The following is a 15292-nucleotide window of genomic DNA, read 5'->3' as shown; positions in this document are numbered from 1 at the left end:
TCTTTAGTTACCTCTTGATTTTCCAAGCCTGAAACTTAGGAGATCAATGATTAGTAGATCTTTGTTGAATGTCTACTTTGCCAGGATATTAAAGAGGACCGGTTAGATCTGATTCCTATTTCCTGCCATCCTAAGTCATGTATGCTTTTGATTTAGCTGCAATGAATACATATTTTATTAGTAACCCAACATATTTTATTACATCTCTGGTTCTTCTGGGTATTGCTGGACACATCTCAGACTAGCTGATGTCATTTTTGGCTTTGTAAATTGTGTTGGTATGGCTGTCTTTTTTATATGTAGCTTTAGCCAAATAGGGAAAAAGAGCATCTTGAAGATGAGGAGCCGCTGTTCAGACTTTTGTGGGGTCAGCTGCAAACAGAAAATCACAGCAGTTGATACTCATTCTTTGAAAAAGAAGACAATTCAAAGAAAATAATTTTCAGTAAAATATAATTACAAATATAGATTACCCATTACATTCTTACACATTAGATAAATCTCCTGCATCCTCAGAGAACTGAATAGCACGCAAGGCTTTGCCTCAAGGAGAGCAATATGATGTAGCTGAAAAAGCAATGAACTCAGAACACTAGTTACCTGGGACCTGGGGAAATGCTCAGTCTTGCGAAGCCTGAGATGTTTCCTTTTGTGAAATGGGAATAATAATTCCTACCAACCTCACGGCGGGGCTATCAGGATTGGGGGAGATAATGAAAGGACTTGTGGAAAGGTTCAAAATGTTACACCTAAGCAAATTGTTATACCTTGCTTCCCTGTTTCTCATCCCATTAATACAGAACATCACAGAGGACTCTCAGGGGGGCCTGTAACTGTCCCATATCTGCCCTCAACCTGTCACTGGGCTCTCTGCTTAATTGCCTGATTCTTTTCCTTCCCTCAGCTGTATTTAATTAATCAAAACTGTAAATTTTGTAAATGTGTAGGGGAAAGACTTTAGGAGAGGGTGTAATCATAGTTCTTTCCCAGGGTATTTATTAGCCAGTGCCTTTTTTAGATAGCTCTACTCACAAGCTGTCCCCTTGTGAAGATGGTAATAACAAGAATAAAAATAACATTTATTTACTATCTACTGCAAAGCAGATGCTGTGCCACCTCCTTTACATATATCGGTTCATGTAACCCTCACAACAATTCTTTGAAGTGGGTGTGGTTACATCATTTTATAGATGGGATTAAATTACCTGCCTGGTCATTGAGCTAGTGGGCCACACAGGTAGGATTTTAATCAGGTAGTCTGATGCCAGAACCTATGATTTAGCTACTAAGATACACAACCCACAGCTGGATCATAGTGTGATTGAGGCATGACTTCACTACCAGGGGTTGCCAAGTCATGTTCAATGGAGTAATTCCCCCTGAGCCTCAGAAATGTATTCAACTCCTCCTATGTCCAGATCACAATTTTCCCCCTGTCCCTACTATTTCATGCTGTCCTACATACAGATGTTGGGCAGGACACTTGCTGCTGTAGCAGATAAAGCCAAAAATGTATACTAGAAAATATAATAGTAAGTTCCATTGTTACTAACTTAACAGAAGTAGGTGGATAAGCACATGGGGCAGCTCCTCTCCACACCATTGGTCAGGTCCCCAGGTTGAGAGTAGCTCTGCCATCCTCAACATTTGGCTCTTGAGGCTGTGTCCACTCCAGCCCTGTGGAGGGGGAAAGAGATGGAGGAGTGCCCCGTGGGGAGTATGAGGCCAGGCCTGGAAGTGGGTGACATCACTTCTGCTCATGTTCCACTGGCTAGAACTCATTCAGCCATTGCAAGGTACATCTGGGACTTGTAGTCCCCAGCTGGTAGCCACAGCTCAGAGAAAACTCTGAAGTGTGGAGGAGGCAGCACAGATTTTTTGGTGAGCACCTAAAGGTGCCTGGTCCTGGAATCACGGTTATGCTAGGTGATTTATCATTGGTGAAATTTTATTTGAGTACCTTTAATTGGGCCCAACAGGATACCAGGGGGAATTCTGAACTTGGGGAAATTTCTTGACCAAAATATGTTCTTGCTTCCCTGTTTCCCATCCCATTAATACAAAACTTACCACAGATGAGTGTCTGGAGGAAATTTCTCCCTGTAACTGTCCCATACCTGCCCTCAACATATCACTTAATTACCTGATTTTTTTCCCTGTAACTATTTAATCAATTAAAAAACTGGGTTTTTTGTTTTTTTTTCTATACATTCATTGTGTCACAGGTACATAGAATTGGATTAATCCTAACCCTTTGTTCATTATACACTCTCATCCATGGGTCCTTGCCTAAATATTTGTTTTTTAATAATAAATTTATCAAACTACCCATATAAAATTGAAAGAGTAATAACATCTATAATATGTTCCCTCCCAATCCCATTACCTGCCTCCCCCATCCTATGTTACCATTATCCTGGATCTTGTGTTTATTATTTCTTCGCTTTAAAAAAAAATAGACTATTTGTTAGAGAAGTTTTATGTTCACAGCAAAAGTGATCAGAAGGTACAGAGATTCCCCATATACCCGCTGCCCCTGCACATGCACAGCCTCCCCCGTTATCAACATTTCCCAGTACAGTGATACATTTGTTACAATGGACGAATCTACATTGACCTATCATTACCAACCAAAGTCCATAGTTTACATTAGGGTTCACTCTTGGTGTTGTACATTCAGGGGGTTTGGATAAATCTATAATGACATGTATCCACCATTTACAGTATCATACACAGTAATTACTGCCCTAGAAATAATCTGTGCTCTGTCTATTCATCCCTCCTCCCCCGCAATCCCTGGTAACCACTGATCCTTTTACTGTGTCCATAGTTTTGCCTTTTTAGAATGTTATGTAGTTAAAATCATATAGTACACAGTCTTTTCAGATTGGCATTATTTACTTAGTAATAGGCATCTAAATCTCCCCCAGGTCTTTTCATGGTTTGATAGCTCATTTTTACTGCTTCATAGATTCCATTGTCTGGACACCCCCTCACTGTTGATTCATCTTGGTTGGACACATCTTGGTTGCTTCCAGGTTTTGACAATTATGAATAAAGCTGCTGTGAACACCTCTTTGCAGGTTTTTGTGTAAAATAAGTGTTCAACTTTTGGGGGTAAGTACCAAGGAGCACTGTTGCTGGATCATTTGGTAGCGTATGTTTAGTTCTGCCGGAAACTGCCCGTCTGTCTTCCAAAGCGGCTGTGCCATTTTGCATTCCCACCAGCAATTTGTGAGCACTTTTGCCACTCTACATCCTCTCCATCATTTGGCCGTGTTAGTATTTTGGATTTTGGCCATTCTAATATATGTGTAGTGATATCTAGTTGTTTTCATTTGGAATTTCTTGATATGTGCTATGGAATATGTCTTCATACACTTATTTGATGTAAATCTTCTTGGTGTTTGCTAAGGTTTTTGACTATTTTTAAACCAAGCAGTTGGTTTTCTTATTGTTGAGTTTTAAGAGTTCTTTGTATATTTTGGATAGCAGTCTTTTATCAGATGTGTCTTTTGAAAGTATTTTCTATCAGTCTGTGGCTTGTCTTCTCATCCTTTTGACATTGTCTTTACATATCAGAAGTTTTTCATTTTAAAGAAGTGCAGTTTATCCATTATTTCTTTCATAGATCATGTCTTCGATGTTGTATCTAAAAAAGTTATAGCCAAACCCAAGGTCACCTAGGTTTTATTCTATGTTGTCTTCTAGTGTTTTATAGTTTTGCATTTTATATTTAGGTTTGTGATTCATTTTGAGTTACTTTTTGTGCAGGGTGTAAAGTCTATGTTTAGATTTTATTTATTTATTTTTTTTGGCATGTGAATTTTCAGTTCTTCCAGCACCAGTTGTTTAAAAAGATTGTCTTTTTTCTCTTGTGCTGCATTTGCTCCTTGGCTATTTACTCACTACTTACCCCTGCCTCTGACAACCACCAGTCTGTTCTCTGTACCTGTAAGCTGTGAGGGTTTTTTGTTTGTTTGTTTTTGTTCATTTGTCTTTAGATTCCACATACCAGAGAGGTCACACAGCACTTGTCTCTGTCTCACGTCACTTAGCATAGTACCTTGAAACGCTATTCATATGGTTGCAAATGATAGAATTTCCTAGTTTTTTTTATTTTTTATTTTTATGGCTGAACAATATTCCATTGTGTCTATATACCACTATTTTTATATTCACTCATCTATTGATGGTCATTTAGGTTGTTTCTTTATCTTGGCTATTGTAAATAATGCTGCGATAAACATGAGGGTCCAGATATCCTTTCAAGTTAGTGTTTTTGTTTTCTTCAGATAGAAATACCATATGATCCAGAAATAGAATTGCTGGATCACATGGTATTTCTATTTTTAATTTTTTAGGAACCTCCATAGTAGCTGCATCAGTTCACACTCCCACCAACAGTGCACAAGTGTTTCTTTTTCTTCACAGTCTCACAAACACTTATGTCTTGTCTTTTGATAATAGCCCTTCTAACAGGTATGAGGTGATAACTCATTATGATTTTGATTTGCATTTCTCTGATGATTAATGATGTTGAGCATCATTTTATGGACGTGGTGGAAATTGGTATTATTATGTGGCTGTTGAGTTATATGAGTTCTTTAATATTTTGGATATCAACCCCTTGTCAGATATGTGATTTACAAATATTTTATCCCATTCAGGATGTTGCCTTTTATTTTGTTGATGGTTTTCTTTGCCGTACAGAAGCTTTTCAGTTAGATGTAGTCCCACTTGTTTACTTTTGCTTTTGTTATTTTTGCTTTTTGTGTCATGTTAAAAAAATAACAATGCCAAGACCTATGCTTATTTCTGGGAGTCTTATGGTTCCAGGTCTTATGTTCAAGTCTTTAATCCATTTTGAATTAATTTTTATGTACAATGTAAGATAGTAGTCTAGTTTCATTCTTTGGCAAGTAACTGTCCAGTTTTCCCAAAGCCATTTATTAAAGGGATTGTCCCTTTCCCACTGTATGTTCTTGGCTCCTCTGTTTTAAATTAACTGACTCTATATATTTGGGTTTATTTCTGAGCTCATTATTTTGTTCCATTGATCTATCTGTCTATTTTTATGCCAATATGATACTGTTTTAACTATAACACCTCTGTAATAGTTTGAAATCAGGGAGCATGAGACCTCCAACTTTGTTCTTTTTCTTAAGATTGCTTTGATTGTTTGGGTCTTCTGTGGTTCCAAAAAATTTTTAGAACTGTTTTTTCTATTTCTGTGAAAAACGCCGTTGGGATTTTGATAGGGATTGCACTGATACCACATACTTTTTGCCTTACTGTATTAGCTAGGGCTGTCAGTATGATGTTGAAAGACAGTCGTAAGAGGGGACATCCTTGCTTTGTTCCTGATCATAGTGGGAAAGTTTCAAGTTTATCATCATTAAGTATGCTAGATATAGGTTTTTGTAGATATTTATCAAGTTGAAAAAGTTATCTCTCTATTCCTAGTTTACTGAGAGCTTTTTACCATGAATGGGTGTTAAGTTTTGTCAAACTTCTTTTCTATATTTATTGATATGATTATGTGACTTTTCTTTTTTAGCCTGTTGATGTGATAGATTACATTAATTGATTTTCCAGTGTTGTGCTAGCCTAACATACTTGAAATAAATCTCATTTGGTCATGGCATATAGATTTTTAGTCTGGATTTATTAATATTTTATTGAAGATATTTGCACCTATGAGTGAGACTGCTTTGTATGTAGTTTTCTTGTAATGTGTTTGTTAGGTTTTGGTATTAGGGGAATGCTAGTCTCGTAAAATGAGTTAGAAATTATTCTTTTTGCTTCTATATTCTTAAAGAAATTGTAGAGCATCAGTATTATTTCTTCCATAAATTTTGGTTGAATTCATCAATGAATCCACCTGGTCCTGGTCTGTTCTATTTGGGAAAGTAATTAATTATTGATTTAATTTCTTCATTAAATATAAACCTATTCAGATTGTCTATTTCTTTTTGTGAGTTTAACAGACTAATGTTCAAGGAATTGGTCCATTCATCTAGGTTGTGGAATTTGAGGGTATAGTGTTGTTCACAGTACTCGTCGATTACCCTTTAATGTCCATGGGATCCATAGTGATGTCCCCTCTTTCACTTCTATTATCAGTAATTTGTGTTCTCTCTATTTTTTCCTTAGTTAGCCTGGATAGAGGATTATCAATTTTATTGATCTCAGACAACCAGCTTTTGGTTTTGTTGACTCTGAATTGATTTCCTTTTTTAAACATTTTATTGATTTCTGCTCTTTTTTTATTTCTTCTACTTACTTTGGATTTAATTTACTCTTTTTTTTCCTGATACATACATTCAATACTATAAATTTACCTCTAAGCCTTGCCATTGCATCCCACGAATTTTGATAACTTGTGTGTTTATTTTCATTTAGTTCTAATTTTTTTTAGTTTCTCTTGAGGCTTCTTCTTTGACCATGTATTATTTAGTAGTGTCTTGTTTAATCTTCAACATTTTGGGGATAATACAGTTATTCCTCTGTTATTGATTTCTAGTTTAATTCTAGTTTGAGAGCAGACATTGTATGATTTCTATTCTTTTAAATTTAAGATTTGTTTTATGGTCAAGAATGTGGTCTATCTTGGTGAATGATCCATGTGAGCTTGAAAAGAATGTGGATTTTGCTGTTGTTGAGTGAAGTACTCTATAGATGCTCATTATATCCAGTTGGTTGACAGTGGTATTAAATTCAACTATACCCTGATTGATTTTCTGCCTGCTGGATCTGTCCATTTTTTAGAGGGATGAAGAATTCTCCAACTATAGTAGTAGATTTATCTATTTCTCCTTGCATTTCTATCATTATTCCCTTGTGTATTTTGGAGCTTTGTTGATAAGTACATACATGTTAAGGGTTGTTATATTTTCTCAGAGAATTGGCCCCTTTATCATTATGTAATGCTCCTCTTTAACCCTGGCTGGTTTGGCTCAGTGGATTGAGCGTCGGCCTGCGAGCTAAGTGTCGCTGGTTCGATCTTCCAGTCAGGGCACATCAGAGAAGGAAAACTCTGATTCCAAAAAACCTCCGCTGCCTTGCGGCATACCTCTTCAGGGGAAAGGCTAAGGGAGTAAGCCCCGACAGAAAATCCGGAGCCGGAGTCCCTAAGGCGGTTTGACGTTGTAGTCAACACCGGCAACTCCTGCGGCGCACCTGAAGCCAAGCTGTATTGACTCCGTCTTTCCCTTGGACCCTTCAGCTGCGAAGAGAGGGGGGGGTCTGCTGCATGGGCAACAGCAGACCCTCCATATCACCCTGCCCAGGCTCTGTAGCTTCAGCTCCACTGGAGAGGACACTCCAGCGTCATCGCAAGATGTCGATTCAACACGGGAGGAGACAGATACCGTGTCACTCCCGAGTCGGACTGCACAGCCATTCTCGGCGGTGCAGATAGACTCTTAAGAAGCTACACCATCGTCTCTCGAGACGGACGGCTGCCGACGAATGCTCCTCTTTATTCCTGATACCTTTCCTTGCTTTGAAGTATGTTGTTTCTGAAATTAATATAGCTACTTCTGATTTCTTATGATTAATGTTAGCATGATATGTTTTTCTATATCAGTTTACTTTTAATCTGTATGTGTCTATATTTCACGTGGGTTTTTTATACACGACACAGTGTTGAGTCTTGTTTGTGATCCACCTGACAATCTCTGCCCTTTAATTAGTGCATTAAGATCATTGCTACCCTATTTTTGTCTTCTACTCTTTTAATGGTTTTTGATATTTTAATTGAGCATTTTATATGATTTCTTTTAACATATCAGTTATACCTCTTTTGTTTTTTACTATTTTCAGTACTTATACTAGAGACTACAATATATCTTTACAAGTCCACTTTTTAACACTATACCACTTCACAGTAGTGTGAATACCTTATAATAAGTAATCCTAATTTCTTCCTCTCAACCATTGTAGCATTACTGTTATTCATTTCTCATATACAGACATACACATAAGCATACATATCTATAGTGTATATATAAAATATATAATTGATATATTGTTCCTGTTATTTTGAACAAACTATTATCTGTTAGATCAATTAATAATAATAACAATAAGTTTTTATTTTACCTTTACTTATTTCTTCTCCAACGTTCTTTCTTTCTGTATGAATGAGTTTGTCAGTTTCCTTCTCTCTAAAGAATTTCTTTTTAACATTTTTTGCAAGGCAAGTCTACTGGCAAAAAAATTTTCTCAAATTTTTTTTATCATATTTTATTGATTATGTTGTTACAGTAGTCCCAAATTTTCCCCTTTGTTCCCCTCTGCCCAGTACCCCCCTTCCCCCAGCAATCCTACCCACCTTAGTTCATGTCCATGGGTTGTGCATATAAGTTTTTTGGCTTCACCTTTCCTATATTATTCTTAACTTACCCCTGTCTATTTGTACCAATCAATTGTGCTTCTTAATCCCTGTACCATTTCCCCATTTCTCCCCTTTCCCCCTCCCAGCTGATAACCTTTCAAATTATCCCTATGCCTGTGATTCTGTTCCTATTCTGATTTGCTTAGTTGGATTTTTTTTTAATTTTTATGTTCAGTTGTTGATAGTTGTGAGTTTGTTGTCATTTTAGTGTTCATAGTTTTGATCTTCTTTTTCTTAAATAAGTCCCTTTAACATTTCACATAATAAGGGCTTGGTGATAATGAACTCTTTTAGCTTTACCTTCTCTGGGAAGCACTTAATCTGCCCTTCTATTCTAAATCATAGCTTTACTGGATAGAGTAATCTTGGTTGTAGGTTCTTGCTTTTCATCACATTGAATACTTCTTATCCGTCCCTTCATGCCGGCAGTTTCTTTTGAGAAATCAGCTGATAGTCTTGTAGGCACCCCTTTGTAGGTAACTCTCTTCTTTTCTCTTGCTGCTTTTAAGATTCTCTCTTTGTCTTTCACCTTTGGTGTTTTAATTATGCTGTATCTGGGTGTGGCCCTCCTTGGGTCTAACTTGTTTGGGACTCTCTGTGCTTCCTGGACTTGTATGTCTACTTCCTTCGCCAAATTTGGGAAGTTTTCCTTTATTATTTTTTCACATAAGCTTTCAATTTCTTGCTCTTCCTCTTCTCCTTCTGGCACCCCTATGATTCAGATGTTGGCATGTTTAAAGTTGTCCCAGAGGTTCCTAAGCCTCTTCTCACTTTTTTCAATTCTTGTTTCCTCATTCTGTACTGGTTGAATCTTTTTTTCTTCCTTATATTCCAAATCATTGATCTGAATGCCGGTTTCCTTCCCTTCACCACTGGTTTTGTGTGAATTTTCCTTTGTTTCATTTAGCATAGCCTTCGCTTCTTCCCTTATGCGTTTGCTGTACTCAAGCATATCTGTCAAGCCTGTGAGCATCTTTATCACCAGTGTTTTGAATTCTGCATCTGTGAGGTTGTCTATCTCCTCATCTGTTAGGTTGGCTATCTCCTCGTTGCTTAGTTCTCCCACTGAAATCTTGATCCATTCTCCCTTTGGGCCATACGTGTTTGTCTCCTCATCTTGACAGGCTCCTGTGTTTGTTTGCCTCTGTGTCTTAGGTAGAGCTGTCGCTACTGTTATGCTGTAAGGGGCGGAGCCTTAGGTATTCGTTAGTACAGATGACCCATTTTACCACGTTGTGGCACTGTCTGTGGGGGAGGGGTCAGAGAGGGAATAATGCCACTTGCTCAGCATTTGCCCATTTTTCAGGCACTTCTCCCACTTTCGTATGGAACTGGTGCCTCTCTAGCTGTTGCCCTGTCTGTCATTCCCAGAGTGGGTGGGTCTGCAGATGTCTAGGACTGTGGGGGCCCTTTAAACAAGCAGCCTCTGCTGAGATACTGGCACTTTCTTCCTCCGCCCCAACCCCTACTGGTTTGCACCATCAGAAGCAATGAGGCTTGATTTTCCCTGGCACTGGAACTGTGAGCTGAGTGGTCTGGTCAGGAGCTGGGAACGCTCCTCAGCTGTCCCTCCCCTCTTTTTAAATATTTGACTGCACTTTCCGCTGGCCTTCCGCTGCCGCTGTTCCAGCCCCCACCGCCACCACCACACTGCATCCTATCCATCCATGCTCTGCCCCTCCTGCCTGTCTGGATGAATATTTCTTCTTTATATCTTTGTTTGTTGGACTTCCATGCAGCTTGATTTTTTGGAACTTCTGGTTGTCTCTAGTTTTGAGGTAGTTCTATTCCTTCTTTGTTGTGGAGGGAGATCCAGCGTGTCTGTCTAGACCTCTATAAAATTTTCTCAATTTTTATGTGTCTCTGAGAGTCTTTATTTCTCCTTCACTTCTAAAGGAAAATCTCATAAGGAAAAGCAAATTGGTGAATTTTCCCCTCAATATTTTAAATATTTCACCCCATTCTCTTCTTATTTGCATGGCCTCTGAGATGTCAGATGTGATTCTTATCTTTTTTCTCCTATAGATAAACTATTTATTTCTTCTGGCTTATATCAGGATTTTTCCTTATCTTTGGTTTGAAAATTATATCCTCAGGTTTAGTTTCTGTGTGTGTGTGTGTGTGTGTGTGTGTGTGTGTGTGTGTGTTTAATTTATCCTGTTTGGTGGTTTTTGAGTTTCCTGTATCTGTGGTTTGGTGTCTGGCATTAATTTGGGGAAATTCTCAGTCATTATTGTTTCAAATATTTTTCCTCCTCTCTTTCTTTTTCTTCAAGTATTCCTATTACACATATGTTACACCTTTTGTAGTTGCCCTGCAATTCTCAGATATTCTGGTGTGGTGGATTTTTTTCAGTTTTTCCATTTGTTTTTCAGTTTTGGACATTTCTTTAAGATATCCTCAAGCTCAGAAATTCTTTTTCAGCTGTGTCCACACTACTAATAAGTCTGTCAAAGACATTCTTCATTATTATTACAGTAGTTTGTTATCTTTAATATTTTTCTGGTTCTTTCTTAGATTTTCCAAATCTTCCTACATTGCCAATCTATTCTTGCATTCTGTCTACTTTATCCATTACAGCCTTTGGCATATATAATCACAGTTGTTTTGAAATCATAGTCTGATCATTCCAACATCTTTGTCATACCTAAGTTTAGTTCTACTCACTATCGCTTCCAACACTGTTTGTTTGCTTTTTAGTATGTCTTGTGATTTTTGATAGCCATACATGATGTACTGCGTGAAAAAAAAAAAAACTGCTATAAATAAACCTTTAGTAATGTGGTGGTAAGGTAGGTATCGGGTGAAGGAAAGTGTTCTCTGTGGTTGGGTCTCAGTCTTCTAGTGAGTCTGTGATCCTTACAAGTAAATCTTAGCTCCCCATGGAACAACATGCTAGAGTGGGCTGGAGTTCGGTACTTTCCTTCTCCCACATGGAAGACTAGAGTGGGCTGGAGTTGCATATTTTCTCTCCCTCAGGTTAGTTACACTCTGGTTAAATAGGTTTCTCATGAGGGCAAACCTTGCTAAGAACAGAATGTTCTGGTGTATTTCAATTTGGTTCCTTTTCCCTTATCCCTGATGGAAACAGGTATTTTTCTCAGATAGTCACTCTGAGAACCTAAGAAAGCTCCAAAGTAAACCTCACAAGACAGAGCCCTCCTGGAGTTTTTATGTCTCAAAACTGTCCACATGAAGTCTCCAGCAATTTGTCAATTATGGTTCAGGTTTTCCTGCCATAGCACCATGTCCTGTGGAGGTTCAGTGCATCAGTTTCTGTTCTGGTAAATTGTGATTCTCTGTATTTGTCCATCTCTCAAATTTGGGGTCAGGCAGTAGTTTGCCCAGTGACCTCTCTTCTCTTATAGATAGAAAAAGAGTTGATTTTTTAGTTTTCTCAGCCTTTTACCAGGGGCAACTTCTAAGCTTCTTATATGTTGAACTAGAAACCATCCTTCTGAATTTTAAAATATAGTTTTGGACCTGGCCCATGTGGCTTAGTTGGTGGGAGCATCATCACATGACTGAAGGGTTGCAGGTTTGCTTCCCGTTTGGGGCACATGCCTGGGTTGCGGGTTCAGTCCTCGGTCCAGTCTGGGCATGTAGGGAGGCAATTGGTCAATGTTTCTCTCTTGCATCAGTATTTCTTGCTCTCCATTCCTCTCTCCTTTCCTCTCTCTCTATCTCTAAAGTTATATCCCCAGGTGAGGATAAAAATAATTTTTTAATACAGTTTTGTCACATAGTTCATTCAAATTATATAACAATGTTAGTTTTTAATTTAATAGGACGTCATACTGCATGTAGGTTTTTGGAACTTATTTTTTCACTCACTATATTGCTGTCACTCACATTTTTGTACCTAGCTTTAGTTAATTCAATTGATGATGTGAGTATGCTTTTGGGTCATTGTGCTACATTGATTTACGCATTTTTCCTATCAATAACAAACTCTTGGGTTGTTTCCAGGTTTGTGTTATTGCAATCAGTGTTGCTATGAAAATTCTTGAACACATCACTTGGCATACGTGTGAAAGAGCTTCCCTGGAAGTACAATAGAATCGTCAAGTCAGGGGACACGAAAATATTTAGTTTTATAAGATAGTGCCCAACTATTTTCCAAAGCGTCACTACCAATTTACACTTCCACCAACTATGTATAGGAGGTTCCGTTGATCTAATCCTCTCCAACACTGGATTTTTTCATATTTTTAAATTTTTGCAAATGGAATGAATGTAAAATGAGATCTTGATGTGATATTGATTTGTATTTCCTTGATCATAATTTAATTTTAACATTTCTTTATATGTTTAGTGCACAGATGGTTTTCAGTTTTATAAAACACCTGTTCATGTTTTTGGCCCTTTTCTTTTGGGTTATTTAGTCCTAGAAATTCTAGGAACATTTATGTATTTTTGATGCTAATCTTTTGTCAGTTTTGTGAATACCTTTTCCAAAATGTAGCCTGTCTTTCCACTTTCTTTATCATTGAACAGAAGTTCTTATTCTAATACAGTAAAATTTATTGATTATTTTTTTTGGCGCCTTCAGTGTCTTATATAATAAATTTTTTCCTAACCTTAACCAAAGGTGAGAAATACATCTACTTAATATCTTAAAGTTTTGCTTTTAATATTTAAGAATTATGTCCATCTGTAGATGACTTTTGTATACGAGGTGAAGAAGAGGTCTGACTTCACCTGTTTCTATGTAAGTAACCATCACCTTACCCCCAACCCACTGATCTACCATGGCAACAATGCATGAATGTCTCTGGCTCTCTTTTCCATTTCTTTGGTTACATTGTCTTTCAGTAAAGTTTCATGAATTTTACTATCAATCTTTCACATATTTAATGTTTATTTCTTGGTATTTAATATAATGGTGCTATTTTAACTTGACTCTTCTGAAAAGGCTTAAGTTTTTGAGTTGAGTATTGCAGATATATGGAAATATACTGACTTTTATATCTTGATGTTATATGAAGACACTTTGAATAGTTATTTTTAATAATTGGTCTATAGATGTAAATAATTATATCACTTGCAAATAATGGCAATTTTATTTTTTTATTCTTTAAAAAAAAATCTTTGTGGCTTTAATTTTGCTAGAACCCAGGAGTGAGAGGGCCACTTTTTCTGCTTCATTATTTTAAAGAGAGTGCTTCTAATATTTTCTCATTTGGATGACAATATTAGAGGTTTTAAAAATACATTCTTTGTCAGGTTAAGTTTCCTTCTATTTCCAGTTTGCTAGACTTTTTAAAAATTATAAATTAATGGGGTGGTTTTCCTTTTGCCCTTATAGTTGATCTCCTTTAGTCTGTTAATATGGTGAGTTATAGTTATGTTTTCTAATTTTTTAACATCTTTGCATTCCTGAGTTAATACACAGTTATCAAGATAAATTTATTAATTTTTATACAGTGAAGGAGCTGATTTTCAAATATTTTACTTAGGACTTTTTGTATTTATATTCATGAGTAAAATGAACCTTTAATTTTTCTTTCTCATACAATGCTTATCTGGTTTGCATATCAACATTATACTGACCCATAAAACTGAAGTGGCTAATATTCATCTCTTTCTAGTGACTGAAGTAATTTGTAAAAGATTCAGATGAGTTACTTCTTGAAAGTTTGGTGGAACTTGTAAGAAAACCATGTAGGCCTGGAGTTTCTTTCTGTGAATATTTTTTATAAAGATTATTTATTTGTTTTTTAGAGAGAGGGGAAGGGAGGAAGGAAGGGAGGGAGAGAAACATCTGTTGGTTGTCTCTCTCATGCCCCCAGCTGGAGACCTGGTCCTAGGTCCCGGCATGTGCCCTGACTGGGAATCGAACCGGCAACCTTTCGATTCACAAGATGGAGCTCAATCCACGAAGCCAAACCAGCCAGGTCTCTTCCTGTGAATATTTTTAACTATTGCTTTAATTTTTAAAAAGTATTTGCCTTATCTATGGTTATGTGTCCTTTTCCATTCATACAATTATCTATTTGTATCTCTCTTACCCTCTGATCAGGATATTGTGAAGCTGGTATTTTAAAACTTAATTTTCTTTATCTTTATTTTTTAGTTTGCTGATTTATGCTCAAATTTTTAGTATTTTAGCATTTCTATATTTTATTCTGTCCTTTTTCTAATTTCTAAGTTGGGCACTTAATTCCTAGTGGGTCTGACTTGTTGCAATTTTAGTCTCCCAAAGTTCATGTAGTTGGGTCTGGAAGGATTTCATCAAAGATTTTGAGTCCGAAAAGATTAAGAGTCAAGACATGCTCTTTCTTTTGCTGTTGTTTACCCCTCCAGTGGAAGATTCACACAGGTGGTTGTCTGAGGGGGAGTTTCCATCCTTGGATGTTTTAAAACATGGGCTCAATATTGCGGTGTGTTCTTGGCTTAATTGTGCATATATTTTTCTCTTTTAGTAGTATCTTGTTATCTCAAAGAACTGTTAATGTGTGGAGCTGCTAAAGTTTAAAGAGACTATAACCCCTTGTGCTACAGATTAGGAACCTACTGAAGTGAGGCGGTATTGTCTAAAGACACACAGCATTTTAGGAATGAAGTGAAAGCCAGGTCATGAGACTTTGTAGCCTGTGCCTTTTCCACTGCACAAAGCACACCTCAACACAGAAGAGGGTTCATTTTATAACTTGTACAAGGTCACCTGCATGACCTTGTTCAGTATGATCAACATATATAGCAACTGGGGGAAGAGTGACACTAACAATAAAACAATGCAACTTGCTTGCCCTGTGAGTGCTTGTGTGTGTTGGTTTGCTCACCATCATTGATTCAGTGTTTAGTAGTTCCTGTTATGTGCCAAAGATTTGTTTTGCAGCATTTAAACACGAACTTAAGTCTTACTTTGAATATTTTATTCTCTACCTT

The 15292-nt window shown here is 37.1% G+C and overlaps 1 pseudogene; it reads left to right on the top strand.

Moving 5' to 3' along the window:
- The first annotated feature begins 6098 nt into the window (after nucleotides 1-6098).
- Nucleotides 6099-6379, top strand: LOC150005124 (KANTR integral membrane protein pseudogene; annotated as a pseudogene).
- Nucleotides 6380-15292: the final 8913 nt, after the last annotated feature.

This window comes from Furipterus horrens, unplaced genomic scaffold (assembly GCF_987537825.1).
Source record: "Furipterus horrens unplaced genomic scaffold, mFurHor1.1.pri manual_scaffold_7, whole genome shotgun sequence".
NCBI lineage: Eukaryota > Metazoa > Chordata > Mammalia > Chiroptera > Furipteridae > Furipterus > Furipterus horrens.
This window is presented reverse-complemented; position numbering and strand designations above follow the sequence as displayed.